Source organism: Rhinopithecus roxellana, chromosome 13, assembly GCF_007565055.1.
Source record: "Rhinopithecus roxellana isolate Shanxi Qingling chromosome 13, ASM756505v1, whole genome shotgun sequence".
In the NCBI taxonomy this organism is placed as follows: domain Eukaryota; kingdom Metazoa; phylum Chordata; class Mammalia; order Primates; family Cercopithecidae; genus Rhinopithecus; species Rhinopithecus roxellana.
Window position 1 is genome coordinate 2,894,524 of NC_044561.1, and position 10,305 is coordinate 2,904,828.

Genomic DNA, 10,305 nt, shown 5'->3' on the forward strand with positions numbered 1-10,305 from the left:
CTGTCTTCCCCAACCAGAATGTATGTTTTAGGCAGGCCTTGTCTCTTTTTCTTTTCTATTTTTGAGACAGAGTCTCACTCTGTTGCCCAGGCTGGAGTGCAGTGGCATAGTCTTGGTTTAGTGCAACCTGTGCCTCCCAGGTTCAAGCAATTCTCGTGTTTCAGCCCCCCATTAGCTGGACTACAGGTGCGTCACCATGCCCGGCCAGGCTGGTCTTGAACCCCTGACCTCAGGCCACCCACCTCGGCCTCCCAAAGTGCTGGGATTACAGATGTGAGCCACTGCGCCTGGCCAGGCTTATCTTGTTCACACTGCCTGCCCAGTGCCTGGAATAGTGCTTGGCATGTAGTAGGCCCACAGTAAATACATGTTGAGGGAATACATGACTGGAGGCTCAGAGAGGTGAAAGTGACTTTCTAAATTCACTTGGCTAGGAAGTACAAGCACTGGAATTGGAATCCAGGTCTAGATGATTCCTGGCCCAGATGTTTGAGGGTACATCACAGGGGAGGAGGGCCACATAAACATGAGGGCTGTGTGCCGTGGTGGGAAGCTCCACCCAAAAGAGATGGCTTCAGAGGCCACATACGGGGTGGGTGTTGCTGTTCATCCCCCGCTTTCCTTTGCTCATGATGTCCCCACTGCCTGAAATTCCATCGCTCCCACAGTCTCTCCTGTGAAGCCGACGTCATGGCACTTCCTCCACTGTGGAGGGCATAGGACCTCTCCAAATCGGGAGGCCTCTGTGTGGCACCCTGATCACCAGCAAGGATCCCTGCTTTTCTTGATGTAGGGAATTCGATTTCAGCGCTCTTGTCTTGCTTTCCTGCCTCTGTGCCTTGGTCCACCAGATGCTATGACTTCTTTCCCTTCCCTCCCACAGGCCGTGGGTTTGGTATGCAAATTGGCCCACTAGTTTCCCAGATGACCAAATGTTGAGGCAGCTCTAGCACTCAAAAGGATCTCTAAAAACCAATTGCTCACTCCTCTCCATGTGCATAGCTAGAAGAGCCACCTAGGTTAACCTTTGGGGTACAAAAGTTCTTAATTTTAGAAACTGCACAATGGGTTCTATTTTCTCTACTCCCCACCCCCTTTAAAAATAAAAACAAAACAAAACAGGGTCTTGCCCTGTTGCCCAGGCTGGAGTGCAGTGGCATGATCATAGCTCACTGCAGCCTTGAACTTCTGGGCTCAAGCGATCCTCTCACCTCAGCCTCCCGAGTAGTTGGGACTACGAGTGTGCATCACTGTGCCTGGATAATTTTTCTATTTTTTGCAGAGATGGGGGTCTCACTATATTGCATAGGTTGATCTTGAACCCTTGGCCTCAAGCCCTCCTTCTGCCTCAGCCTCCCAATCTACTCCCTTTTTTATTAGTTTCTCAGGAGCTGGGGCCACGCCTGGAACACTGTAGGTGCTCAACTAGTGAGTGAATTCCCAGTGGACCTGAACAACACTCCTGGACACCATGCTGCCTATATCCTTTACTCCCATCCCCAGCCCGCCAGAACAAGGGGGTCAGTGCCTCACTATCCACCCTGCAGGGACTGCTTCCCATAGACATACCTCCCTTTCTGGTCAAGATCAAGGGCCATGGGGCACTGTCCTACTTAAAAGTAGGGGCTCAGGCTGGGCATGGTGGCTCACACCTGTAATCTCAGCACTTTGGGAGACTGAGGCAGGAGGATCATTGAGCCCAGGAGTTTGAGACCAGCCTGGGCAATATGGTGAAATCTTATCTCTATTAAAAAAAAAAGAGAGAGAAAGGAAAAAAAAAAAAAAAAAAACGAAAGAAAATGACCATCAGGCAGCCACCATAGTAATCATGGGTTGCAGCAAGAATCACCAATGGATATGAAAGCTTGATGAGAAAGTATTTACAGTTTTGAATTATTTCCCCACAAGATGATAATTAATTATGAAAGGAAAGATCATAACTCTGCAGTGGAGAAATTTGGCAGACACAAGTGATCAAAGTTAATATCACCAGTAAGGGGCAAATTGCCACGGACTTCGTCGATGAGATAATAGTATCGTATCGATGCCCAACTTCCTGACTTCAGTGCTTGTCCTGTGGTCGTAGAAGAGAATGTGTCCTTGATTTTAGGAAATATACACTGGAGTATTTATTTATTTATTTATTTATTTATTTATTTATTTATTTATTTGAGACGGAGTATTGCTCTCTCACCCAGGCTGGAGTGCAATGGCACGACCTTGGCTCACTGCAACCTCCGCCTCCCAGGTTCAAGTGATTCTCCTGCCTCAGCCTCCTGAGTAGCTGGGATTACAGGCACCCACCATCATGCCCGGCTAATTTTTGTATTTTTGTAGAGACGGGGTTTCACCATGTTGGCCAGGCTGGTCTCATGGTGATCCGCCCACCTCGGCCTCCTGAAGAGCTGGGATTACAGGTGTGAGCCACCGTGCCTGGCCCACTGGAGTATTTAGAGGTAAAGGGCCTCATGTTTGCAATTTACTCTGACATGGTTCTGAAAATAATACATGTAGATAGATAGCGTTATGGGTGGAATTTCATAATGTTAAAATGTATATTTTGAAGTCCTAATGCCTAAAAATCTCAGAGTGTGACTGTATTTGGAGACAAAGTTGTAAAAGGCGTAAGTAAATTAAAGTATTTACGGTAGGCCCTAATCCAACCTGACCGGTGTCCTTATAAGAAGAGAAAATTTGGCCAGGTGCAGTGGCTTACGCCTGTAATCCCAGCACTTTGGGACGCCAAGGCAGGCAGATCACTTGAGGTCAGGAGTTTGAGACCAGCCTGGCCAACATGCAAAACCCTGTCTCTACAAAAAAAAAAAAAAAAAAATTTAGTGGGGCGTGGTGGCACATGTCTATAATCCCAGCTACTCAGGAGGCTGAGGCAGGAGAATTGCTTGAACCTGGGAGGCAGAGGTTGCAGTGAGCCAAGATCGCACTACTGCACTCCAGCCTGGGCGACAGAGCGAGACTCTGTCTCAAAAAAAAAAAAAAATTGTTTTTTGAAAGTAGGGACTCTCAAGTCAGCTTGTCGGGTTCAGATCCTGGCCCCACGCCTCACCAGCTGACCTCATCTCCACCATCTATAAACCGGGCTTAGTAATAGTGCCTCCTTTAAGGCTGTGAAACAAGATTATGTGTTTGCACTTACAAGCCTCTGGCACAGCGCTTAGTTTGTAATAACAGGTCAATAATATCAGGTTAGAGACAGGAGTCCTCTAGAGCAGGGGTCCCCAGACCGCAGGCCGAGGATCGGTGCCGATCTGTTGGTGGCCTGTTAGGAACCAGCGGGCTGAGTGAGCATTACAGCGTGAGCTCCGCCTCCTGTCGGATCAGCAGTGGCATTAGAGAGTCTCAGACAGGAGCGCGAACCCTATTGTGAACTGCCCCTGTGAGGGATCCAGGTTGTGCGCTCCTTATGAGAATGTAACTACTGCCTGCTATGCCTGATGACCTGAGGTGGAACCGTTTCTTTTTTCTTTTCTTTTTTTTTTTTTTTTTTTTTGGAGAGTCTCGCTCTATCCCCCAGGCTGGAGTGCAGTGGCACCATCTTGGCTCACTGCAACCTCCGCCTCTTGGGTTCAACTGATTCTCAGGCCTCATCCTCCTCCAAGTAGCTGGGATTACAGGCATGCGCCACCATGCCCGTCTAATTTTTGTATTTTTAGTAGAGTCGGGGTTTCGCCATGTTGACCAGGCTGGTCTCAAACTCCGTACCTCAGGTGATCCACCCACCTCAGCCTCCCAAAGTGCTGGGATTACAGGCGAGAGCCACTGCACCCGGCCACTGGAACAGTTTCATCCCGAAACCATCCCCCACCCACACTCCCCACTCTCCACCCCCACCCCCCATCCCCCATCTGTGGAAAAGTTGTCTTCTACGAAACGGTCCCTGGTGTCAAAAGCAGAGGTAATGGACAGAGTGATCAGTTCCCCGAATGCCCAGGGAGCACGCCCTGGGTACCGGGTGCGGCGCTGTGTATCAGGTCGCCCTCAATCCTCTTCACGTCTTAGCACTTAGGTGTTATCATGGCCACGTTGCAGATGAGGAAATTGAGACTGTGGCAGGTGAGGAACCTTGCCCAGTATTGCACAGTTAGTCCCTGGCAGAGAAGGATTTGAACTCAGGGTGGTCTGACTCCAGGGCTGCGCTTTCTCCTGCTGCCCCCGCCAGAATGACTTGCTGGGTTTTTATGGAGAGAGTCGATATTTCATGTGGGCCACTTCAGAGTCTGACCATAATTAGAACACATGCCATTTCTCCACGTGGGCACCCCTGGGTGGGATCCTGGAGGACGCTTGTGCCCTCCTCCCCCTCTTCTTCTTCTTCTTTTCCCTCTACTTTGTCAGTCCTAAGGCAAACCAGGCAGGGCCTGGTGGGGGTGTCTCTGACCAGGGCCACTGTCTGCAAATACAAGGGTCCTGAGTCTGGGCTGGAGATGTGATTGTTCAGCAGAGAAAAAAACGGTTTGAGTAAACCCAAACAACCGGGCCGGGCACAGTGGCTCACGCCTGTAATCCCAGCATGTTGGGAGGCCAAAGCAGATCACTTGAGGCCAGGAGTTCCAGACCAGCCCGGCCAACATGGTGAAACCCTCATCTCTACTAAAAATACGACAGTTAGCCCAGTGTGGTGGCAGGCACCTGTTGCCCCAGCTACTCAGGAGGTTGAGGCAGGAGAACCGCTTGAACCCAGGAGGTGGAGGTTGCAGCGAGCTGAGATCTTGCCACTGCACTCTAGCCTGGGCAACAGAGCAAGACTGTCTCAAAAAAAAATAAAAATAAAAAAAATAATAATCCAAACAACCGCAGTACCTACTGTTATTATTTTTTTGGTTTGTTTTGTTTTTGAGATGGAGTCTTGCTCTGTCGTCCAGGCTGGAGTACAGTGGTGCGATCTCCGCTCACTGCAAGCTCCACCTCCCGGGTTCCCGCCATTCTCCTGCCTTAGCCTCCTGAGTAGCTGGGACTACAGGTGTATTATTGTTTATGAATCACATTTATGTGCCTAAGAGCTGTCATCTCACAAAATTCTATGAAGTATCTGTATCACCCCCACTTTATAGATGAGGAAACTGAGGCTAGGTGGGCTGAAGCCATTTGCTAAGGGCCCTTCCCACCCACATGTGAGTATGAACCTTTCTCCACTTCACCAGCACTGGGAGTTTTCATTGTCTAAGCTCTGCTAATTTCCTAGGCAAATGACGTTATAGTATTTAAATTTGCATTTCTGTGAATAGAAATGAGCTTGAACACATTCCCATTTGCTTGTTAACCAGTTGGGTTTTTTCTTCTTTTGTTCGTGTGCTTTGCCTATTTTAGAGAATACATTTTTATGTTTGCAAACTGATATTTTAGGAACCTGAAACAGTACTGCACATATTCCATTTTTCCCCAGCCCTCCATCATTGTCCCTCTAAAACCTCCCCCCTCCCCACCCCCAGCAGCTTCAATATACCTGAAGATATGCCAGCCCTGGTCTGAGTCCTTTTGTGCCAAGCCTGTAAAACCATCACTGGGGCACTGCTGCTCCATCCACCTCACTCCTGTACGCCAGCTGCTCTGGCTTCTGTAGAGAAACCAGCATCGCGACCACAACCACCACCGCAACGACAGCTGCAGTCACGACCAGGTCATCTTCACCAGCCATAGCCAGATCCTCAAGAGTTCCAGGAATCCCTGGAGTACTCACCTCTCTCCTTCATCCGCAGGCCTTCATCCTCATCTCCACTGAACCTGTTCTCCTGCCACTTCCAGAGGAAGCAGAGGCCGTGTGATAGGCACTGCCTCCACCCTCTGCACCTGCCCTTCCCTCTCCCTCACAGTCCCCTCAGAGGCTGTCCTTTGTCTTGCCCCAAACCCACCTCTCCTCCTTCCAGAATCCCCATGCCCACACCCCAGTCCCCATCCCCTCCTTCTGAAGCAAATGGCTTCAGCCCTCCTAGCCTCGGTTTCCTTATCTATAAAGTGAGGGTGATACAGATACTTCATAGAATTTTGTGAGATGACAGCTCTTAGGCACATCAATGTGATTCACAAACAATAATAGCCGGGTGCGGTGGCTCACGCCTGTAATCCCAGCACTTTGGGAGGCCGAGGTGGGTGGATCACAAGGTCAGGAGTTCAAGACCAGCCTGACCAACATGGTGAAACCCCATCTCTACTAAAGATACAAAAATTAGCCTGGTGTGGTGGCATGCGCCTGTAATCCCAGCTACTGGGGAGGCAGAGGCAGGAGAATCATTTGAAACCTGGAGGCGGAGGTTGCGGTGAGCCAAGATCGTGCCACTGCACTCTAGCCTGGGTGACAGGGTGAGACCCCATCTCAAAACAAAACAAAACAAACAAACAAAAACAATAATAACAGTGGGTACTGGGGTTGTCTGGATTTTTTTTTTTTTTTTGAGACAGTCTCGCTCCGTTGCCCAGGCTGGAGTGCAGTGGCAAGATCTCAGCTCACTGCAACCTCTGCCTCCTGGGTTCAAGTGATTCTCCTGCCTCAGCCTCCCAAGTAGCTGGGGCTACAGACACCTGCCACCTCACTGGGGATGGGACTGAAATATCTCCAAGTGGCTGTCATCTTTAGCAGCCACCCCTGAACCCCACCTTTCACTCCACCCTCACCCTAACGCCCGCCCTTGTTTTTTTCTTACCTTTGTGGGCAAACCTCAAGTCATCCCCACTCACTGCCTCTGGGTTCTCACTGCCCCTCATTCCCAATCCCTTACAGGCTGAGGGCTGCCCTTAAGAAACCTCTGAAGGGAATCTGGCCGGGGTCCCAATGACCTCTTTGTTACTAAATCCAGGCCCAGTTTTAGCCCTAATCTGTCTTGACCTTTGACAGCATGCAATGGTGTTGCAATCTCCCTTCCTTTTAATTTTTCTCCTCTTTTTTTTTTTTTTTTTTTTTTTTTGAGACAGAGTCTTGCTCAGTCGCCCAGTCTGGAGTGCAGTGGCACGATCTCGGCTCACTGCAAGCTCTGCCTCCCGGGTTCCCGCCATTCTCCTGCCTCAGCCTCCCAAGTAGCTGGGACTACAGGCACCCGCCACCACGCCCGGCTAATTTTCTGCATTTTTAGTAGAGACAGGGTCTTGATCTCCTGACCTCGTGATCCGCCCGCCTCGGCCTCCCAAAGTGCTGGGATTACAGGCGTGAGCCACCGTGCCCGGCCTTTCTCCTCTTTTTTTTTTTTTTGAAATGGAGTCTTGCTTTGTCATCAGGGTGGAGTGCAGTGGCACCATCTCGGCTCACTGCAATCTCTGTGTCCTGTGTTCAAGCGATTCTCCTGCCTCAGCCTCCTGAATAGCTGGAATTATAGGCGCCCACCACCACAACCAGCTAATTTTTTTTTTTTTTTCAGACAGAGTCTTGCTGTGTCGCCCAGGCTGGAGTGCAGTGGCACGATCTTGGCAAGCTCAGCCTCCTGGGTTCATGCCATTCTCCTGCCTCAGCCTCCCGAGTAGCTGGGACTACAGGTGCCCACCACCACGCCCGGCTAATTTTTTGTATTTTTAGTAGAGATGGGGTTTCACTGTGTTAGCCAGGATGGTCTCGATCTCCTGACCTCTTGATCTGCCCGCCTTGGCCTCCCAAAGTGCTGGGATTACAGACGTGGGCCACTGCACCTGGCAGTTTTGTATTTTTAGTAGAGACAGGGTTTCGCCATTTGGACAGGCTAGTCTTGAACTCCTGACCTCAGGTGATCCACCCACCTCGGCCTCCCAAAGTGCTGGAATTACAGGCGTGAGCCACTGTGCCAGGCCTATTTTCCCCCTTTTTGGAAATACTGTTTTCTCCTAGGTGTTTTTGTTTTTGTATTTGTTTTCAGACAGGGTCTCCCTCTGTTGCCCAGGCTGGAGTACAGCGGCACCATCATAGCTCACTGTAACTTTGAACCCCTGGGCTCAAGCCATCCTGCCGTCTCAGCCTCTCAAATAGCTGGGATTATAGCCATGCAGCCACGTGCCTACCTCCCCTTGCCTTCTAAAGCTTGGATTTCCCTCCTATCTTTTCTTTTCTTTTTTTTTTTTTTGAGACGGAGTCTTGCTCTGTCGCCCAGGCTGGAGTGCAGTGGCCAGATCTCGGCTCACTGCAAGCTCCGCCTCCCGGGTTTACGCCATTCTCCTGCCTCAGCCTCCCGAATAGCTGGGACTACAGGCGCCTGCCACCTCGCCCGGCTAGTTTTTTGTATTTTTTTTAGTAGAGACGGGGTTTCACCATGTTAGCCAGGATGGTCTCGATCTCCTGACCTCGTGATCCGCCCGTCTCGGCCTCCCAAAGTGCTGGGATTACAGGCTTGAGCCACCGCGCCCGGCCCCTCCTATCTTTTCAATTTTCATCTCTGGCCCTCCATCTTGGCCTCTTAATTCTTAGCGAGGCTCAGAGCTTTGGCCTTTGCCCTCTTTTCTTATCGCTGTCTCAAGATTTCAGGTGCCACCTGATGCTGAGGACTCCCAAATCTCTATTTTGGGCTCCCAGCTGTCTCTCATGGAACAGATCTGCTTAAGCAACTGCATGGATGACATGGATTTTCCCATGCCCTTCCCTGGCACGTCTCACTCCACATTGTCTCAGTGGGGCTCAGCACCACCCTCCCCACCTAATTTCTCCAAAAGGTTGATGATGCCATCTCCTCCCCAGTCATCCTGGAGAGAAACCAGGCCATCATGCTCACCTCACGCTCTCCATCCCTCCCACAGCGAACAAGTCACCAGGCTTCAGTGATCTCATCTCCTTAACTTCTCTCTATCCTCTCTCTCTCTTCCCTCAGCCATGGCCTCCGTTCAAGCCACAGCATCTGGCTCCAGGACAATTGCAGCAGCCTTCCGCCTGGTTTGCCTGCCTCCAGCCTCCATGCAGAGGATAGAGAGAGCTTTCTAAAACCTAAACTTGGCCAGCCTATTGCTCTGCTCACAACCCTTCCATGGCTCCCCAGTGCTGTCAGGACAAAGTGTAAGCTCTTTCCGTAAGCCTCCTCGATCTGGCCTCTGCCTGCTTTCGCCACCTCCTCTCGGCTGCAGCCACGGTGAACTCCGTTCTCATGCCCATCACTGCCTCTTGCTTTCAGTCTTGCCAGTACTTCTCCCTGGAACTCCCTCCCCCTCTTGTGCTTCAGTCCCCAGCTCAGATGTCACTTTGTTCAGCAGGCTTCCCAGATCATCCCCAGGCTGACTTAGGTTCCTGTGTTCAAGGTAGGAAACTTACCAGTGTATCCCTCATGCTAGCACTTTCCTCTCTGAGTCGGTGTTCTGTGTCTTCCTGGCTGTCTTCTCTTAAACCACATGCTTTTTGAGGACCAGGATTACATCCTTTCATTTTTGTGTCTCCAGAGCTTAGCCCAGGCCATGGCACATAGCAGAAGCACGATCAGTGTTTTTCTTTCTTCCTTTTTTTTTTGTTTGGAGACAGAGTCCTGCACTGTTACCCAGGCTGGAGTGCAGTGGCGTGATCTCAGCTCACAGCAACCTCTGCCTCCCGAGTTCACGCGACTCTCATGTCTCAGCCTCCCAAGTAGCTGGGATTACAGGTGTGCATTACCATGCCTGGCTAATTATTATTATTTTTTTTTTTGTATTTTGTATTTTAGTAGAGATGGGGTTTTACCCTGTCGGCTAGGCTGGCCTCGAACTCCTGGCCTCAATGATTTGCCCGCCTCGGCTTCCCAAAGTACTGCGATTACAGGCGTGAGCCACCGTGCCCTGCCTAGGCCACCTTGCCTATGCTAGGAGCATGATGAATGTTAATGGGATGAAGGGAGTTCCCGTCCTTGTTCCACTGGGCCTTGTCCTAGGCTCAAGCAAGAGGGTCAGGCTGTGGCGGGAAACGGAGGGAAGGAAGAGGGTATCATTAGTTTCCTAGAACAGGGATCCTCAACCCCTGGGTCTGGGTCGATGGCGTATTAGGAACTGGGCTGCATGGCAGGAGGTGAGTGACGGGCGGGTGAGCGAGTGAAGCTTCATCGATGTTTACAGCCGCTGCCCATTGCTCGCTCACATTGCCACCTGAGCTTCACTTTCTGTCAGATCAGTGGCGGCATTAGATTCTCAAAGGAGCTCAAACCCTATTGTGACTTCACATGCAAAGGATCTAGGTTTTGCATTCCTTATGAGAATTTGATGATCTGTCTGCCCGATGATCTGTCACTGTTTCCCATCACCCCCAGATAGGACCATCTCGTTGCAGGAAAACCAGCTCAGGGCTCCCATTGATTCTATGTTGTGATGAGTTGTATAATTATTTCATTATGTATTACAATGTAATAATAATAGAAGTAAAGTGCGCAATCAGCGTAATGGACTGGA